A 20667-nucleotide genomic window follows, 5' to 3' on the forward strand; every position below is an offset into this window, starting at 1 on the left:
CAAACCCAGCAGAAGAAAAGAAATAATAAAGATCAAGGCAGAAATAAACAATATAGAAATCCAAAAGGACAGTTGAGCAGATCAATGAAACCAAGAGTTGGTTCTTTGAAAAAATAAACAAAATCGATAAACCTCTAGCCAGGCTCCTCAGAAAAAATTTAAAAACCAATCTTAGATCTTGAACTTCTTCAAGAATCTGAGGCAGACTGTAGAAACTCTTCTGAGAAAATATGCCCCAAACTCTGACCTCTGGGAGGCCCATGCAGGGGCCACTATGGTCAGCCCAGCAGGCAGTGAATGGGCATTCCAAAGACATCTGATACAATGAATAAATGAACAAACAGCTTCCTCTTGACATACAACCTCCACGTGACCTCTACCACCCCCTCAGTTTCTCGGTCACAGGGAGACTATTCTCCACCTGCTGTTTTGGTTCTTATGAAAAGTAAGGAGAAAGAGCAGATTTCAGGGCGATAGAATAATTAATGTCTCTCTTTCAAGTACACTGATTTCTTCTTTCCTCTGGGCCTGCAGCTAGAGCAATCACAGAAAGACTGGGCAGGGAGGCAGAAGAAGGGAGGGAGAGGCAAACTGGAAGGAGAGGAACCAGCAGTGTATGTGTGCTAAGGTATCCCAACAAATGGAGGAAGAGCCAGCCAGCAAGTCAGGGAAGTAAAACAGCCAGCCCTGAAGTAAGAAGCCCTTCCTGACATCTGGGAACAAGGGCCCAGGTCTCCCGGAGCCTTCTCCTGACACTGGAATTATGAAGCACAGTTCAGAACCCACAGAAAACAGGATTAAAGGAAAGAAGAGGAAGAGAACCTCACAAGAAAGCAATTAAAAGCAGCAAGGCTCAGAAGAGGGGCATAGGAGGTGAACAAACATCAAAAGGCCTAGTACTGGGGGAAGGGGGCTGCTACTGAGCCACCAACTCTGCTGTTCTCAACATAACAGAGGATAGAATGTGCCACTTTCCCCAAAGTGTTTTCCCGCCAAGAAAGCCTTCATTCTGACCCCAGCGGAGGCACTTCCACCTCCCACAACACTGTCCCTGAGCCCTCCTCCTGCCCACCGCCCGCCTCCCCAGTGACCACTGACTCAAGGCTGGGAAGTGGAATGCAACTGTGTCACCCACTGTTATTCCCCCTCCATCTTACATGGGAGGTCGTGGGACAAGGGACAGTCTGGGCACAGGATGATGACACATAGCAGCCCTGCTTTTCCTGGTCTATGCATTAAATACAAAGTTGGGTAAGAAGATATATTGGAAAGAAGGAACAATGTTTTGCAGGGCATGCCACACCTGTTCTATTTTCAGGCTCTGAGGTCAAAGACGAAATCCAGAATGTTGCGCTTCTTTCCCAAGGCTTGTTCCAGGAGGTCTGCAATAATAGGCACTATACCCCAGAATCATGTACAGTAAAAGACTGTTAAGTCTTTAAAAACCTAACACAAATATTGATTCTACTTTTACCTAATTTCTTCCTTCTTCTGTTCCTGGTGGAGCCTCCTCCCACTTAAGAGTACTGGGTTAAAAGACAAGCATACATGAGGTTACTGATTTTCTCCTACGAACTCAGCTGCTCTTGAAGCGAGCTCACGTCAGTAAGCAAGGGTCTGGGTTATGGCCCCCTAATCCCAGCCTCTGCAGGCAGGGAATGCTGGACAGAGGCAGAAGGGGCTCTTGTACACACTGACACTTTGTTCGTGTCAAAATAGAGCTCTTCCTTGGAAGAGTGAAATAGAAAATTGTTAAAGTTTGAAAGTTAATGAGTAATTATAAAAATCAATGGATAAAAAATAAGTAAAGGTAAACCACTACCCTTTAAAAAACAGTCAACTATATAATAAAGATGCAACCTAATGCTATTTTTAACTGATACCCTGACTTCTACAAAGGAACTGAAATGGCTTGTATATAAGTAATTGCAATATGATGTGAAACAGGCCAAGCAAGGCCAACATACAGGCTTAGAGAAGCAGCAAAAAGACTATCTAAGTGGGCTTTGGGGAGTAGGTGGCCATGGACATCTTCATAGAAGCATCTTATTACTTCCAGCAATTGACCAGTTAGCTGGAAGACTTAAGTGGCTGAATGGATGGCCTTTGTACACACAGGCCTGGTGAGAGATGAGGAGAGACAGGGAAGAAGACAAAGGGAAGACAAGTGGCATGAGGCCACAAATACCAGGTCAGGGATCCCAGCTGATGTCCAGGCTCCCCTAGAGCAAAGCTACACACAGGCACTGGCTCTCACAGCCATAGTGCCAAGGACGGCCCCATGTTCCATCCTAAGTGGAAGGAAAACAGCACCCTAAATGTCCATGTGATTTCAGGTCAAAGTGACTCTATCAGATGTGGTGCATGCAAGGTCCTGCATGTGTCCTGCCGCCCTTCCTACTTGTGGCCCCAGGAGGACAGCCTCTGACAGCTAGTACCTGCTGTGACCCCCTCTCCTCCAGGAGGAGGAGGAAGAGGGTCACACACTGTGCCATGGAACTGAGCAACTCCACAAGAGAGACACCAGCCTTCTTGGACCCCAAATCCCAAAAGCTGCAGCAACATGTCTGGCTAACCTTCCGGCCACCCGTGACCAATACTAGTGCTCCCAGGCCACCAGGTCATCCTGGCTGCTATGGTTGGAAACGCTTTAATTAGTGTTCTATTTTAATTGATGATATTTTTTAATTGGTATTTCAATTTAATTAAAGTTTTATTCTAATTGGGTATCTTTTTTCAACTTACAAAGGTTAAACCAAAAAAAAGAATAACTTGTCCAGAAAAGTAATTCCATGACCAAACAAGCTAGTAGCCTTGGGGGAAAACCATGGTTAAGACAAGTGTAAGTCTATTTTAGGGCTCCAGACAGACAGACTAAGGAAATCCACAGGATACACACCTCTGATTTTTTAGACCAACTCAAATTGCTCCTTCTCCCTCCCTGCTGACTGCAACTCCAAAACTGCCCAACGCCCAGAGATCCAGGTGCTTCTCCTACACATCAACCTGGGCTCAAGACACCCAGGTGGTTGTGTCCCTGAGCCCCGTCACCCTTCGCACTGGACCACATGCACCTGGTGAGCAGGGAAGGTCGTGGGCAAGCCCTGTGATCTCTTGCTTCCCATAGCATCCCTCCCTCACCCATGATGCCCAGCAATTTCTGAGACTCTGAGAACTGATCATGTGCAGGGGCAGCAGTGAGACCAAGATGGACATTATAAGGAATCCCTAGAGGAGAGGCCCCACCCCAAGCCTGGCTGGGAGGCTGCTAAGTATTTCTGAGGGCTCCTCTTCACTCCTCCAAAATGAATACCCAAGGCAGAATCCCAGGGACCGCCATATCACAAATGAGCTATTCTTTCAGCCCAACAGTGCCCAACACATCTTTCCCACCTCAGGAGGGGAAGGAGTTCTCTTATCCCTCCCTGGCCCTGTCCAGTCCTTAAATGTTCCACACACCTTTCCATGACAGCTTCCTTTTCTGGAACCTAAAATGGCTCCCCTTATTCTGCTGTTTTCCTCCTCTAGCTGGCACTGCAAATTCTCAAATTTTGGTGGTTGAAACTCAGGTGAATGGTCTATACCTAGACGTACACTGCCTCTTGTCCCTGGTGATGTGGATTCCATCCCACCACGCCAGGAAACAAACTTGCCAACGTGGCTCTTTGCACCCCCCTTTGCTGGTAGTCTTGGTCACATTCCATGCATTAGATGGCCTTCTTAAATGCCCTGGCCCTCACCAACTCTAGAGTGACACTAATTGTCTTTCTACTCCATCTCCTTTTTCCTGGTCTCAGAGTTATCCCCTCCTCTTCTAGACTCCAACGTGGCTCTTCACGTATGTGCGCTCATTCCCCAGTGCACTCGCTCACAACCCCAACAGCTGCAAACCCGGCCCTGCCCTCCTCCAGGCACTCCAGTCCACCAATTTCCTCCCACGTGCCCCATTCTTCAGGTTCCTCCCTCCTCACCGCCTCTTGCACACCCAGGCAACCACCGAGCACTTCTTGGGGAAACACAAAAAGTAAAACAAAACAGGCAGCAAACACATACAGATTAAACAGTACTACTTTTCATCTATTAAATCTGGGGTGAGCTGAGGTGCATGGTGGGTGTGACGACTGGTGACGGCTCTAGTGTCACAGTGACAGTACCAAGTAACCTTTTTGGAAAGCATTAAGTGGAACTGCTTCGTGTGCCAGGGTTAGGTTTGAAGGTCCCTATAGTCAAAACTGTCCTTGATAGTCCCTGAGGAAGGCACCAGGCTGGAGACCCCCATGTCATCTCTTCACTTCTCCAAGCAGCCCAGAAACAGATGGCCCCTTTCTTTGGCTGGGTGCCAGATAAAGCAGTTGGTATATACTTAGGTGCCAGAGAACACAAAAACCACGCATCTTTAACACCAGAATCTTTAATGAGGATGTGGGGAGAGACTTCCAGAATGAGAGGCTTGCAGGAAGGAGATGGGCTGAAGGGTCAACAAAGTCTATGCCCCTTTCCCACTGTGTGTGTGTGTGTGTGTGTGTGTGTGTGTGTGTGTGTGTGTCTGTATATTTCTACCCTTTCCCTTTTGTTAGAGCTGAATTACAGTCACTTAAATGTACATATGATGTAACTCTGTACTTTCAACAGCTATAAAGGCATTCAAAATAATCTACTCTTCAGAGTTTACCAGAGGAAGGAAAAACAGTATGAGGGAAAGCTAAACACAGATATACTTACCACAATTTCATGAAACAGGGGAGTGTTTAAATATTATGTAGCTCCGTGATGGACTATGACAAAGCTATCTAAAATGAAAATAACAGAGATCTTGTAGAACAAGGAAAATATGAACATCAAATTTTTATGCATCTGGACAGACTGGAAGAGGAATCACCAAAAAAATGAACTTAGGGATTTTGTGACATAAATCATTATTTTAAAAAGGGAGGAAATTTGCAAATAAATGCCTGTTGATTGAATGAGTAATTACTCTTGCATAGGGAAATTCAAAGTCCTAATGGTGCAGCTAGCAGCCTCCAAGAGGACAGACGACAGGGGTCTTGAGGCTCAGAAGAAAGATGCTATGAATCTTATTACTGACTCCTGCAGGCTCCAGCAGAAGGGTCCTTGAAGGCGAGGGAAGGCAGGGTGTCTTAACCAGGGGGGTGGGGCCAAGAGGCTTCACAGAGCAGCACTCTGGGACCAGCCCCCTAGAGAGCTCAAGCCTGGAACCACCGGACCCAGATCAAGGCATAGACCTGCCATACATCTTAACCAGAATGAGCTAGAACAGGCTGGAAGCTCCTACCACACCCCAAGTTAACTTGGAAGAGTGGGGTGGAAGGCGTTGCCCAAATGAGTTTCCTTTTTGCCTTCTGATAATTACCACCTTGAAGCTGTGTTTGAGAAGAATTTTCTCTATTTGGTGATCATCATTTGATGGCCACCCATAAGGAGAAGCAATAATTGGAGAGGGAGAGAGGGGAAAAGATATTACACCATGTGTCCCTCGATCAGAGCCTAACACAGTGAACTGAAGATGCTGACGAGAAGAATGGCACAAGAAATCAGAAGTTCAGGGTGTTTTCCTGCCCCCAAAGAAGTGGACAGGAGAAAGAAAAAGCCCTGTAAATCAGAGGTAACAACTCTCTGAATCCCCTCTAACACACTTTCCCCCGTGGCTCTCAGCTCATGAGGCTGTGCAGGTAAGGACTTGGTGTAAGCAGCTCACCCGCACACAGGCCTGTGCAGCACACAGGAACCCACCCTGGATTCCCATGCTCCCATGGGGATGGCCCAGTGCTATAGGCTGGGCTTTGGGGACCCGCTGGGAGGGATGTCCCAGCGAGAGATTCTGGCTGGTTGGTCCTGCCTCCAGCACCGTCACTGACCCTGTGGTAACTTGCCCTCCCTGTGCTGCGTCAGTTTCCTCAACAGTCAGATGAGTGGACTTGAGCAGCTCTCAAGAGTCCTTTCTTGTGCCTCTGTCATTTCGTGCTGTTATTTCTAGCAGCCTTTCCAAAGCAGAGATGCTTTTCTGTGCCCTTTTCTGGAAGTGATTTTTGGGTCAGGTTACATAAGCTCCAGGCTCCTTCTGTTGGGGCTGCTCTGTGGGCTGCTTATGGGAACAGGTTTTAAATCATCCCTTGCCATGTTGAGTGCAAACACACCATCACTTCCATGCCTAACAACACCAGCCATCAATGAAACTTCATATTTAGCAGATGTTCAGCAGTAATTACCTGGACATCAGATATATTCTTCCTGTTTAATTACTTGGCTGTGGTAGCCCCAGATGCCCTCCCTCCCACAGGCCACTTTGGGAATGCTCACATAAACACACTCAAAGCACTGCTCTTGATTCTGACCAGTTAGGGAACCAAATGAGCACTTGGGATGATTGCAGGACAGCCTTCTGGGCCCCAACCAAGGACTGCTTATCACCTCAACCTACGGTGATCTCCTGGAGATGACAGTAATAATGATGATACTGTTGATGGGACCATAATGCTTGCAAGACAGTTGTCAGCCTGGAGCAGTTCTGGAAGACTTAGGTGGGGGAAGGGAACAGTCTAAGGCCCTCTGGACAGCTTCCAGAAAGCCTGCCAAATTGGTATCATCTTTCATAAAATAACCCAGACCAGGTCAGACCCACAACTATGGTAATTTTTGTTAATAACATTCACAAAGTGTGATGTATAACCAGGATGCCAATGTGTTGCTTCCAAACGAAATGAGTAACCATCCAGGTAGCCAGAAAACCTATGTTGACTCACCAGCACACACTCTCTCCATGGAGACAAGCTACATGGACAGTCACATTAGCCAACAGGTACAGGGCAACTGATGATAGAATTAAATACTTAAGAGCATCAGCATCCACTGGGCTATGCCTTCACCTCTACCTTAGGGATATACCAGGCATCACTTCTGAACAGGTGCTTGGGACAAGCACTGCCCTCCAGCATGGTGCTGAGATGGACAGTGCCAGTCTTTCTGTTCTCATCGTTAACCACCCCACCCCCCATTATCCAGTGCCATAAGGCCCAACTTCTCTGCCCTCTGCTCAGGGGCACATGCCAAGTTGGCATCCAAACAGAGGAAGCCGCAGAGTGGATCAGAAGCCAGCACTGAGTACAAACACCCTCAGCCAGTCAGTGGCCATTCCACTGTCTGGTGAGAAAGATGACTTGCCAACCAGAATGCCTGTATCAGGACTGTGAAGTAAGGCCTTCAGGGCTAAGGCAGCTAGGAGGAGGCTAGGCCAAGTGAAAGACATGAAGAAGGGCTGGACCAACTAGGAGGAAGCAAGAACTCAGAGAGAGGGAGAAGGCACTAACAGAAGAGAGAGGGCATATCCCAGGAGGAGCAGACAGATAGGGCACAGGCATGAATAAACTCGGAGCTTTGTGCTGGGTCAGGGACAGCCTGGGGCTCTCCCAGGAGCCTACCCCACTGGAACTTGCCGGACACTGCCCTCCTGGGGCTGGCTCACTCAGCTTCCCCAGCTTGCCTGGCATCAGGCCCTTACCACAACACCCGGCCCAACAATTGGGAGATCTCAATTCCCATATTGCCCTATTTCTTCCTTGAGATTCACTTTACACAATAATAATTCACAGAGTTCAGTGTAAAAATTAAAACCTTTTTTAAAATCTTTTCTTCTTGTCTAACCCAGTGCTGTCCAACAGAAACATAATCCAAGTCATATGTATAATTTCAAGGTTTTCGGTAACAAAATCATGAAAAATAAAAGTCAAAATTTTAATAATTTATTCATCCCAATTATGAACAAAATTGAGACTTTTTTTTTACCAATTAAGCATGTATGCAATATAAAAATTATGGGATATTTTATTCCTTTTTTCATATGATGTCTTTAAAACCTAGGGTACTTAACTCCCAGCACCTCTCAGTCAGGACTGAGATGGAGCAGGGTGCAGTAAAGCTGAGCTATCCTCATGGACTGTGGCTGTCCACCCCTGTCCCCACCCACGCTGAGTGCCAGGCCTGCTCTCTGAGGGGACGCTGAATTGCCTGGCTCATCAGGCTCATGGTATCAGCGTAGGGCCCCTCCCACTCATGATGAAGCCCCACTCCAGGCCTGGTCCCAGCTGCCGCATCTCCCCATCCATCCACTCCCCCAAGCCTGTCTATGGTCTCCAAGCCCCTGGCAACCCCAGCACCTTCCCCCATCTCAAAGTAGGGCTCTGGGACCCTGGCACTCAGCTCCACCCTAGCCTTCCTCTTTCTTTGTCTTCTTCCAGGAACCAGGAGAGTTTTCTTATTTGTATTCCTGAGTGGGTCCTAGACCCTCATAAATTAAGGCTGCTGTCTGTGTCGAGCCACTTGGCTTTAGATCTTAGCTCTACCTGTTAGTGGCTCCATGACCTACAGTAAGTCACTTGAGCCTTCTCTTCCTCTATTTCATCATCTATAAAATGGGCATAATCCCAATACTACCATCTCATAGAGGCGCTTTGTGAACTGAATGGAAAATACTTCTAAAATGCTCAGAAGACTGTCTGGTACTAGGTCAGGGCTCAATAACATGAGTTACAGTAGTGAAAATGAAACTTCTCTAGGTCCTAGCTTCCTTTTTCCCTACTATGCAGTATGTTTCCTCTCTTCTTCCACCAGCATCGTCGGTAAAAGGACTACAGGGAAATAAATGAACCTACAGATACAGAATATATCAGGAGATATTTCTAAAATATCGCTCCCATTACAGCTAGTATGCTCAATCAGGTCACAGCCCCATCTCATCCAGGAGCCAGCTTGCTGCTTCAAGGTGACTTTTGATATCTCTGCTCAGATGAATGGTAGGTTGTCATTCAGAGGACAGACATCCCCCCCACCATTTCTACACCATTTCAACACCTCATAGTTGCCCCAACAGTCTGTCTACAGGTTCAACAGGTAAGTTTCTTCCCATCTGACTGTGGGATCCAATGGGCACCTCTGAACTTCTTCCAATGTGTTCAACTCCCCCACAAGACCTGAGGCAAGCCTGCCAGGGTGACCACCCCAGGGGCAGCTGTCTCTCACCCCAGTCCAGAGCCTCCCATTTTTGGGGAGCCCTTCTGGGCCTTTCTCTAGACCTTGCTGCATGCCTTCCCTCACTCTGGGTTCCAAATTTTCCCTGGAAGTCTCTGCCTTAAATTTTACATTTTATTTTATTTTATTTATAATCCACTCTATTCTAAAGATGTAAGGTGTCTTACAAGAATTATGTAAAATACTGTAAGAAGTCTAAGTAACCAAGTAAAAAATATACACTGCTATTTTTGAAGTTACCATACATTACATACAACATGGTGAAATTGTCCAAATAATCTGCATATGTGTACATGTGTGTGCACACCTGTGTGTTGCATGCTCATACATGTATAGGAAAGTCACAGGTAAGTTAACACAAAATTTAACAGATTGCCACAAGGAGGAGGTGGAGATTATAAATGACTTTGTTTTCTCCTTACACTTTTCTATACATGAACTTTTTGTAGAGCATCTATATTTGTCTTACAATAAGAGGGAAAGCAATGAAAAGCCTTTAAAGAAACACAAGTGAGAAAGAAAAAGCCAAACCAAAAATGAAGACATAAACTGGAGCCCACAGTGAGGCTAAGACAACTCATTTCTGTGGCCAAGCCACACATTCAGAGCTGGATTTCCTAGCGGTCACTGGATGCGGAAAACCTGATCAGTTACCCAGGTCACGGGGTCCACGGGACATAAAGTAAATGGCTACTCAGAAAAGCCCAGCCATTCTTGATACAGAAGCCTGAAGCAAATGCCTCCCACGGGCTCTCACAGAGGACATCATGTAATGCAATGAACGCTGACAACAACACACTTCCAATAAACACCACCAAGAGTTTCCCGGGGCCATTCACCAAAGACCCTCAGTGCAGGCTGATGGCATCTCGCCTAAGTGTAGTGCATTTGTAAAAGCAATTCCTTGAGAAGTGGAAACTGTGAGGCAGGGTTCACAGTGGATCTGACTTAAACCAGAGAGAGACATTAGAGGATCAAGATGAGGACACAGGTCACCTTTCAAGGAGCCTCCTCCTTCAGCTTGGCTCTTCCCAGGCCTGGCTTAGCTCAGCATGGTACCCTAGGTCATGAGGCAGGATCCCATACCTCTGCCCCAAAGAGGCTGTGAACACCAACTCCTCTAGACATTTGTTCATTCTACACACATTTGCTGAGCATCTCCTGCACACTCCTATCACTCAATCACTCCCTGACCTTCCATGCACCCAGGGCCCCAGCCAGTCCCTCCTGACACTGCCTTGGGGCTTGCAGCAAGACAAATGTCACCTGTTGCACAGAAGCCTCGGGTTAATCTCCAGGGCAGGAGAGGAATGCGTATGCCTACTTGCACACCAACAGAAATCACACTTGGTAGAAGCTACTCGATCAAAGGATTCTGGGGCTGAGAATGGGCTCCTGGGAAAGACTCCGTGATGGATGGGCTCTGGTCCTGGTGGAAAAGAACGCACTTGGTAGAGATATGATGTTGCTCCTAAATGGAACCATGTCCAGTATTTTCCACCTGACTTTAGTTCTGGGTGGTGGAGCCCAGAGCCTTCTCTTCTCAAAGCTTTCTCTTTTCCCCACCCCTATAAGAAGGGGCCAAGAACACTGCTGGGCAATGGTGCTTCTGATGGGGGTCTCCCATCTGTATGCCATAGCCACCAACTTTCCACCTCCATCCCAAAGACCTCTCCTCTGAGCCCTAGAGCCACACCTCCATGTCAAGTCACCGAAACACAGCAATCCTCCATCCTTTCCCATTTCAGCAAGTGGCATCATCACCCATCAGCTGTAAAAGCCAGAAACCGGGATGCCATCTCCGAAAACTCCCTCTCCCCTCCTTCCCATAACCAACCCTTCACTAAAATCTGTGGACTTTATCCCCAAACAAGCCTGCTATTCCTTTCCATTTCCAGGTCCATAGTGAGAGACTGCCCACAGCAACCACATGACCTGGAGCATCCTCAGGGGTGCCCGTGGCCTACTGTGGCTTTCCTCAGAATGAGCCAGGTAGGGTGGGGGCTGTAAGTCATCCAGGAGCAAAAGCACCTAGAGGCTCCTCCAGTCTGCCCTGCAGCCCTCCTCTCTCTCCCTCGAACCACACTAGTTCCCAGGACAGCCTTCACTTTTCTCTCTCTGCTTCCCTTCCATGTCTGCCCTCACTTCTGTTTTCACCTTCTCTCTCCCCCACTACTTGGCTTTCTCTATATTCTCTCACTCTGCCCTCCCCCCACCCTCCCTTTCTCTCTTCCCCACTCCCCACCAGTTCCACTCCTTCCTGGTCTTCAGATGCTACAGTCACAGAAAGTCTGAGTTGCCCGTAACATCATCTGCCCATCTGACTTTATGGATGGGAACATGAGGCTCGGGTGGCCTTCCCATTCTCAACGTGTTTGGCAGGCAGCAAGGTCAACAGTGGAGATATCCTGACCCCAGCTAGCACTGATTTTCCTAGTCCCTGTCCCTAACTCCATGCCTATGACCCTCTGCTGAAGTTAGGGACAGCCATTCTTCCTACAATACACATTAATAATCAGGGTGCTTGGGTATGTCTGTGTGTCTGTGTCTCTCCCCCTCCACATGTACTGCACATATGGATACCTGCACCCCAAATCTCAGAGGAGAGCAGTTTCACGCTTTCCAAATGTTACCTTTGTGGCTTTTCAGGTCTTTAGTTCTCCTCCTGGTAAGGGTGATGCATTCTTTTGCAGTTGAATGCATCTACAAAAATTCTCTGCAAAATCCCATCACTTCTCCACAAAGGATTTCATGAAATACCATGAAGAGGGTGCCCAAAGGAAATTCAGGGAGACCGTGGGGGTGGAGGAGTAAGTGCCTGACCCTCTGCCCTTCTCTCCTTGTAGCCCCATATGGTCTTGGCACAATAGGGCTGCAGAAATCAAATAACACCTTAGGAACCCATCCAGATTTAACGGAGCCATCTGTGAAAATGCTGCTGGCCAGGGTGGGAGTGTCGGGGTGTGTTGCGGCTGCAGATTCAGGGTCCAGGCAGACTGCCAGAGGGGTGTGCAGCCAATGAGAGGGCCACTGAGGAAGACAGCAGTGAGAGGTGCGAGCAGGTGGATGACACCAGATGGTGGTGCACTGTCCTGTGGCGACCACTTAAAACAGGTAGGAAAACACCCTGAGGTGGGTTAAGTGCACAGCCGCCTGCACAGGATGTGGGCGGGGCACATAATCTGAACTTGGACAGATCCTGATAGCCCAGAGGTTCTACTGAAAATCCACCTTCGGGCAGAGCTTCAAAACAGACAGTGAGCAAAAGAGGATGCATCAAGATCCCGGGCTCATCCTAAGGTCCATGGACACATGAGGTCTCCAGACCCTTGCAAAGGACGATGGCTTGGCTCTGAGCAAGGACATAGCTACAAAATGCTAAACAAGGTTATAAATTGCTCCCCCTCCCCCAAGATTCTGCACCATTATATGATTTTCAGCCAACATAATTCATATAATGTGTAACAAGGAGGATTTAATATATATACTTTCTTTTCTAAGACAACCTGTGAGCAAACATCAGATCTGAAATAAACTATCCCCTGTCAAGCCTGAAGAGTGGCTACAGTGCTGATGGGGCAGAGCCCTGGGGTCAGTGAGCATGGCTTTGCTCCCACACTGAACTTGCAGTAATTCGAGGAACACGACTGCAGAAGTGCAGACAGCCCATATGAACCTTGCCATACAAATATGCGTGGAGTTCAAGGTGGACATCCACCAGGAAGAAGAGCCTATTGCGGAAGAGGGGGACTCTAGAAACAAAGTTACAGAAGGATGAGGTGGGGGAGGGATGGAAGAAACTGGAGGGAAAATGAAAGGGAAGAGAAGGGGCGGTGGAGAGAGGAAGCAGGGGGAGTGCCAGGAGTCTAGGCTGGACTGCACAGGACTGGGGGCCTGTGGGGAAAGGCTAAGGACTGGACAGTGGAGGAGACCCCAAGGAGGGCCCCAAAAGGAGTCTCGCTAGAGGCCTAACAGCCCTTGGAAACCTGTCACTGAGAAGGTGGCATTGCATTGTGGGCAAGTGTTCAGCGGCCTCCCCACAAGGGGAGCCCAGCCCTAGGGGCCCCACCTCTGTTTCCCTCCTTGCTGGACCCAGCCAGACCCTGGAGGGACACAGAACCAGCATCTTTCCCCCCAAACACACTCGGACCATCAGCTCAGGAGTAAACAGGGCAGCGATCCAACAGGGAAGAGAGGAGAAAGGCAGTTCCTGACGGGGTGGAGGTCAAGGCCTTCTATTGTGATGCAATTTCCCTTCCAGCTGCTTCTGAGGGGCTGTCCCCAAGGGGAAGGGGACAAACACTCCTGGCTATGTAAGCACCAGCCAGAGCATCTGCTGTGGCTGACCCTGCTCCGTGGAGACACTGCCCAGCCTTCCTCATGCCCATGGAGCAGCCATGAGTGAGCCTCCCCAAGGAAGGGGGAGTGGGGTGGATGATGACCTCCCAGCCCCATTAAACAGCAAGTCAAGAATCCCTACAGCTCATGTGGGTACATAACGTAGACTGCCCCCCCTTGCCTGGGCATAATCCCTCTGGGGCTAGCATGAGTGGCTGGCAGAAGACTCCCACATCAGCCCTCAAACCCCATAACCCCTTCTCATGCCTAGGACACGGCCTCCTTTCTGCCCCATGCTCCCTGGTTTCCCACCCTTGACTAAGAGCAGTCAGTGGGGGCAAGCCCAGAAGATACTCAATAAGACTGAGAGGAAACCATCCCTGTAAGCCCCCAACCTCATTTCTCTCAGGCCCCAGACCAGGGTGGTCTCCCCGGGGCCAATGTGGAGGATACCCTTTTCATTCAGAGGAGGTCTCAGCCGACAGGCTGGCTGCCCCCCTGAGCTGGGGAGGACTGAGGCCAGGCCCTCCTCTCTCTCCTCCCCAAGGAGCTCAGTGCTGCTTTGATGTGGAACAGCGATGACATGGCAGTCACTGGTGGGAAGCAGCTTTAATGCTGCCGTTTTAAATGACAGCCATTGTTCCTTGGCAATTTTATGATCAAGGAAAAGAAAGAGGCTTTTTAAGAAGTAATGTAGCACATTTAAGAAGCCCTAGAGGATTGGGGAAGGTGGAAGAATGAAGTGGCTCCAAAGAGAAGGCAGCTCCATGCAGGCGTCAGTGACCTGGTCCCCTCCCCAGTGTCTGAGAACACCATCAGGGGCAGCCTCCCAGCACAACTGAGGGGTCCCTGCTGCTGGCTGAACCCCCAAAGCTGGGCCCAGCAGACCTAGCACAAGGCCAGAGCAATCCTCTTCCCAAGGTGGTGGCTCTTTTCCACACAGGGGAGGCTGGTGGAGCAGAGCTCCCCAACACACACTCACGTCCATCCCCTTCCCTCCCCTGCCCAGCAAAGGCAGCAATGTACGGAAATGCCATTAACCCAGACAGCAGGCCTGGGGAGATGCAGCCTGAAGCCCAGGTCTCCGTGGTGTGGACTGGGCTGTACTTGGAGACAGCTATGCAGCTGGTACCAACCCTTGATCTCCTAGGCCTGCCCTCAGGGTCCCCCTGAGTTCTCATGGTGCCAGCAACAGCTCCCCCTGCACACTCACCCCTCTCCTGAGACAGAGATGGAGCTCCCCTGTTCAACACCCAGGTCCACCTGCTGGTCTAGGTCTACATCAGCCTCAAGGGTTCCTAAGCCATTCATCTCCCTGGGACCAGCTGTCCTCCAAACTTCCCCTTTCTGACTCTGGCCACTTCACCCTCCAGCAGACTTCTCCTTGTCTCTGCATGGTGAGGCTCTACTTCTCCCCTAGAAGCTAAAGGACCCTTCTCCATGAAGTCATCCTGGTCATCTTCTTAGCAGTCTTCCCTGAGTTGAAATCAGTAGTTCTCAAAGAGTTGTCATCAGTATCATCTGGGAACTTGCTCAAGATGCAATTTTTTGCATTCTACCCTAAAGCTACCCAGTCAGAAGCTTGAGGTGGGGGACAGCAATAGGTTTGGACAAGCCTTCCAGAGGATCCTTTGGAAGTCAGAGAGTGGCTGGTTGGAGCCATGGACCTCAACCACTGGTGTGCCCGCTGATGCTGGTGGGCCAGGCACCACCCTTTAAGAACCTCTCTCCACTTAAATCTCTGGGGTGCATCTGTCCAAGTTGTCATGTGACACTTGGGCCTCCCGCCATAGGTGCAGGCATGGTCTCCGCAGGGCAGGGCTGTCCCACCTGCATGGGCAGTCCATGTACCTGGCTGGTACTCCATAAATACCTCTTGCACTGGACTAGGAAGGAGAGGCCTGTGACTTTTGGGCACATTTCCACCATGAAGAGACAACCTCAAGCCATCAGAGGTCTTTCACTTTCTCCATGAAGAAGAACAGCTTTAGCTTTAGCTGAATGCCATGGAGGAGCTTCCTGGCAGAAGAAGACCTCCCTGCCAGGTGGCCGGTGACTTGAGGCCTGGCTTAGAGAATGGCAGCCAATGCAGCAGAGGCGGAAGTGACAGCCTCAAAGTCTCCAACACCATTACCAAATCAGCACCATAACGGCAAGAAAAAGTTATTTCTATTGTAAATTGTCAATATTAATCTAACGTTCATGATGAATGGAGTGGTGATGATAAATGAGGTGTTTAATAAAGATGAAAGCTCCAGCAGCCTAGGAGAAAACTCCCTTTAACTTAAAGTTATCGTCTTGATTAAAATTTCCATTTTATTATCCTAATCAGCAATCTTTGTTCAATGTGCTACAATTCCTATTTTCTCCACTTAGAGAGATAATTAACAACACTATAAACATATTAAAAGTAAAATGTTTATTAAAATTGCTGTTATCCATACTTAATGTATTTTTTGTAATGCTTCATCGTGATACTCCCTTGCCTCCAGGAAGACTCCCCTAAAACCAACCTCTGCTCAGAGCTTCACCCTGTTCCTGAGGCTCCCAGGGAACAACCCTCCTCCTTGTCACACAGTACTGTCTGTATTCAACAGCTCTGTCAGTTTAACTCAGTTTAATTTCACAACATTCAATCTAACATCTCTTCATGCAAAGTCTAAGAAATTCATTACTCCCCATTATGAGTTCATAGCTGAGATGGAATGGAGGCACAGATGGGAAACTGAGGCATATGGAAATACAAAAATTCCCCCCAAATAAATCACCTTGCATCTCTATGGAATGTAAACATTTGGTTTAATTTCTGGTGTAATGAGCAAATAGCCAATAAGCACAGATTATGAGCAGGCTCAGTGGGAGGAAGCCACCAGAGCCTCACAGTCCAGGGCCTGACTCTAGGCATGGCATCAGGGCACACAATGTCTCAAGTCCATGGATGGAGAACTGTTTAAGCCTGATTCTTTTTTTTAAACACAACACTGATCCTTATCCAGACACAGAATGTGACTCCCCATATGGGATATCTGCTCCACAAAATATGAGAGCCTGGAGCCAGCTTGAAATGGCTACCTCAGATCACCCCATGACACTCCTGGTAGCCCCACCCTGGCCAAGCCTTCTGGTTTCCTACTCCTCCTCCTTCCTGAACAAATCTCAGGGCAGACCAACAGACTCAATCCACCCACCTTTTCATGTCCTTTAAACAAGGTCGATTTGGGGTGTCTGGGTGGCTCAGTCAGTTAAGTGCCAACTTCGGCTCAGGTCATGATCTCGAGGTTCGTGAGTTTGAGCCCTGCGTTGGACTCTACGCTGACAGCTTGGAGCCTGGAGCCTGTTTCAGATTCTGTGTCTCCCTCTTTCTCTGCCCCCTCCCCTGCTCATGCTCTCTCTCTTTCTCTCTTTCAAAAGTAAACATTAAAATTTTAAGAAAAAAATATATATAATAAAGAAGGCTGATTCAACACAATGCATGTCTTCCCTGCAGCCACCAGGAGTCCAGAAGGGCCATGAGCTGCCACCACTCCCGGAGAAGTCCTTGGTTTGAAAGCACTTTGGCACAGATCTCACTTAATCCTCTCCAAAACCTGCTACAGTAGGTTCATCATCTGCATATTTACAGACGAGGAGACTGAGGCCCAGTGAGGGAAGGTACCTGGCTCCAAGTAACCCTGCTAAAGGGCCGGCGGCAATGTCACCCTAGTGCTTTCACTCTCCTGGGCAGTCAGAGCTCTAGCTCACTTCTCCAGGCACAAGCTGAGTAGCCACCTCTGAAGCCAGAGGAGAACCAAGCCTCACCCTGCTTGTGCTGAAAATTCTCAAAGGCTCCCGTGAACTGCCTCTCTGTCTGGGATGTGTTTTTCCATGATGTGTGTGTTTTAACCTGGGTCACCTCTGGGTATCCTGGAACCTTCCATAGGGAAGGCCACATTCTGTTAATCAGTGTGAACCGGCACATGCCCTCTGACCCCACGGGAAGGCAAGCATACCGGAGTTGACAACACTTAGGCAAACGAAGGAAATGGCAGTCCACACAGGCCCAGGGGTAAGGGCCATTAATCTCCCTTCCCTGAAGGAAATGAAATCATTATGTCTGCAGCTACAGAATCCAAAAGAACAAATTTCCTGCCAGGATAATAAATGGATTCTTTTGTGTTCGCCTTGACTCCCGTCACATGACCCTCCTGAGCCATTCCTCAGCCAGGTGACTTGGCTGGGTAAATACCCAGAAGTTTCAGTTTCAACTTCCCAAAATGGATCAGCAAGCCACCCTGGCTGCCCTTAGCCTTTCCTTCCCAGACCACCACCTACAAAGGTGAGCAGGTCTTCTGTGCCTTTCCACAAAGGCTTGCCTGAAGAGGACTGTCCCCCACCCTCATCCAGGAACAGGTTTTAAAGTTACTCCATGGAGAAGAGGAGAGAAAGTCATTTACCACTAAACAGGCATCACACAAGATGTACTATGGAAACAATAATGAATAGTAAATATGGGCCATAAAGTTCCCAGGCCAGCAGAGGAGCACCCAGGCGACACTCCTGATGATATGTGTGGAGGGAACTAATGTAGGGCTTGGGAGGTCTCGTGAAGGCAGCGTTATGGGCAACCTGGGCCACACTGGGCTGCACTGACATCCCTCTGAATGTAACCCCAGAGCCCTACCCTGGCAGGTCGCAACATGCAAGCAATGAACCACTTCATAATGGGCTTCTGTTCAGACACAACACTGAGCATTCGCCTCCTAAAATGGGTCTGTGTTTGCAGGGAAAAACCACTGCTGGCTTAATACACCCAGGGAAAACCTGTGCACTGATCTTGCCTCCTGTCCCCTGGGTCCCTGAGAAGAGGCCACAGAAGCAAAGAAGAAAATGCAACTCCGGGGTGCAGGCTGGCAGCCCCACTTCCCCAGGGCGTGGCCCACTGCAGAAGACCTTCTGTGCACGTGAAGAGAAATGACCACAGGTCTTCTTCTGTCTGACCCAGGCAGGGAAACCTCCAACTCCTAAGTATGAGAGTGTGTGTGTTGTGGAAGAAATAGTCCCAATCACCTTAAAAAGGCAAGGATGCCTCCTTCATGGAAAAAAAAAAAAAGTGAGAACTTCCTAGGCTCTCCTGGACTCTACTAAAAAACTGTAACATATGAATGCTTTGGGGTAAAATAATGGATACAAGTCATCAGTGTCTTGGCAAAAAAATAAAATGGAACCTCCTAGAGAGGCAGTGTGAGCACACAGATGACGATCACAGTGTGACATCTGCTGGGTTGCCTCCCCAGATGAGTCCAGATGTTGGGATTCTGTGGGATGAAGGAAGTGGCTCAGCAGTCTTGTCTCTACTTAACTCTGGCTCCCTGCCCCCCGACAGACAGCCTCAAAGCCACAGCAAAGTGTCATTGACACCACATCCTCCACCCAATGTCACTCCTCTGGCTTCTATACCCATAGCCCTTCACTGATGCCTGCCATAGTTCTTGCCTACAGGATTACAAATTATCTATCTATATAGCTGTCTACTCTACTAGATGTGCTTTTCCAGAGCATGCATCAAGTTTCATTCATCTCTGCATCTGTATAAAGATGGATGGATGGATGGATGGATGGATGGATGGATGGATAAATCAGATTATCCAATGTATATTATCTTCATCAATCCCACATCTTATGGAAAGAAATAAAATTAATAGTTAAAAGTACTACTCCATGCTGGGTACAGTTGTAGATGACTTCTATACCTTATCTAATTCACACAAATATCCCAAGAAGTGATGTTCATTTTCAACTAAGGATCAATAAAGGGAAGCACTGTACTTGAGACTCAAAGCTAGATCTGCATGAGTCCACATCCAGTGTTTAAGTAGATCATGCCATCTGTCAGCCATCTTTCAGATCGTAAGTGCAACAAACATTTGTTGGGCACCTGCTGTGCACCAGGCGTGATGCCACACATGAAGGATTCAAAGACAAATCCAAAGTGGATTTGGATGGAGCTCTTGGGTAAGTAGGGGAGGAAACTCAAGCTCTCCACAGACTCCACAGCCAAGAAAAAAGCTGATCACATCAAAAAATATGCAATGGGGTAGAGATACATGGCTAGAACAGAGAGAAAAGATGAACTCCCTTTTCTAAAAAGCAACTATAAAGTTGGGCAAAAGTAACAAAAATAACCATCCTCAGTACTCTGGAAATTTATCAGAGACGATCTGAAAAGTGTTTATGTTTCAAAGGCTGAATATCAGATAATAACAGTGGGAATCCATGTCACTCTTGCCTGTGGTTGCTTCCTCCTCCCCACCCATCCCCCAGCTCAACTGACATGGAAAGCCTGCCAGGAAAGGAAATGACATGAGAGTAGTGGGATGTATGGGGTCAAAGAGGACTCACTCAGTTTGGTATGGCTGACGATGCCCACATCTAGGAGCACTATCAGCAGAAGTAAGGATCTCAGCAGGCACAGCTGTGGTCATGTTTGGGGCAAGAATATTCCTGGCTGATCTGTGCGTATATCCAATGAAACCACAGAGGACCCAAGATATCCACACACTACTGGCCAACCCCAGAACTGTGCTTGCACATAGTAGAAGCAGAGTCAAAGCCAGAGTATGAGATGGCCTGAATTTTTAATGTTTTTTCAGCCACACAAATATCCATCAGAAGAGAATGGAAGACTTATTGACTTAAAGTGTTTAAGAATGACCTCTTTTTGACCATTTGCAAATGCCTCAGCTATCCAGGCAAGGGAGCTACCCCTTTAATCAGCTTAAACATAAAAACACAAATTAAAATAAAACATCACATCAATGGCCACACACTTCAAGGGAGACAAATCTTATGGAGTTAGCCCAGGTAGGTTACTAAACAAACAAATAAACAGTACCAAGTCTTGAGAGGGGGCAAAGTTGCTACAATGTAGTATCTAAAATGTACTGTTTGAAATTTAAAAATTATGGTACATCACAATAAATAGCAAAGTATGACCAACAGTCAAGAAAAAAAAAAGCAGTCAACAGAAATGGTATCTAAGTCACCAGATAATGGATCCAGCAAAGATTTCAGATCAGCTATTATAAATATGTTCAAAAACCAAAGAAAACCATGTCTACTGAATCAGGAAAGTGTGACAATAATGAATCAACAAGGATTTTCACTAAGGGGACAGAAATTATAAAGAAAGAACCAAATGGAAATTCTGAAGTTAAAAAGTATAAGAACTACAATGAAAAACTTACTAGAGAAACTCAGCCAAGGACTCAAGATGGAAAAAGGAAAAATCAGGGAACTTGAAAATACGTC

General features: G+C 47.9%; 1 protein-coding gene and 1 long non-coding RNA gene across 4 annotated transcripts in view; one reads left to right on the top strand and one right to left on the bottom strand.

Moving 5' to 3' along the window:
• Window positions 1–20667, bottom strand: part of EPHB1 (EPH receptor B1) — a 414308-nt gene that overhangs the window by 345074 nt on the left and 48567 nt on the right. The gene's annotated exons all lie outside the window — the stretch shown is intronic.
• LOC115292251 lies at window positions 13322–15708 on the top strand. Of its 2 annotated transcripts, none has more exons than XR_003908876.1 (2): window positions 13322–13443; window positions 14754–15708. It is a non-coding gene; the product is annotated as an uncharacterized LOC115292251 (long non-coding RNA). The 2 variants fall into 2 exon arrangements; XR_003908877.1 differs by having other exon boundaries at window positions 14757–15708.

This window comes from Suricata suricatta, chromosome 5 (assembly GCF_006229205.1).
Source record: "Suricata suricatta isolate VVHF042 chromosome 5, meerkat_22Aug2017_6uvM2_HiC, whole genome shotgun sequence".
NCBI classification, from domain to species: Eukaryota; Metazoa; Chordata; class Mammalia; order Carnivora; family Herpestidae; genus Suricata; species Suricata suricatta.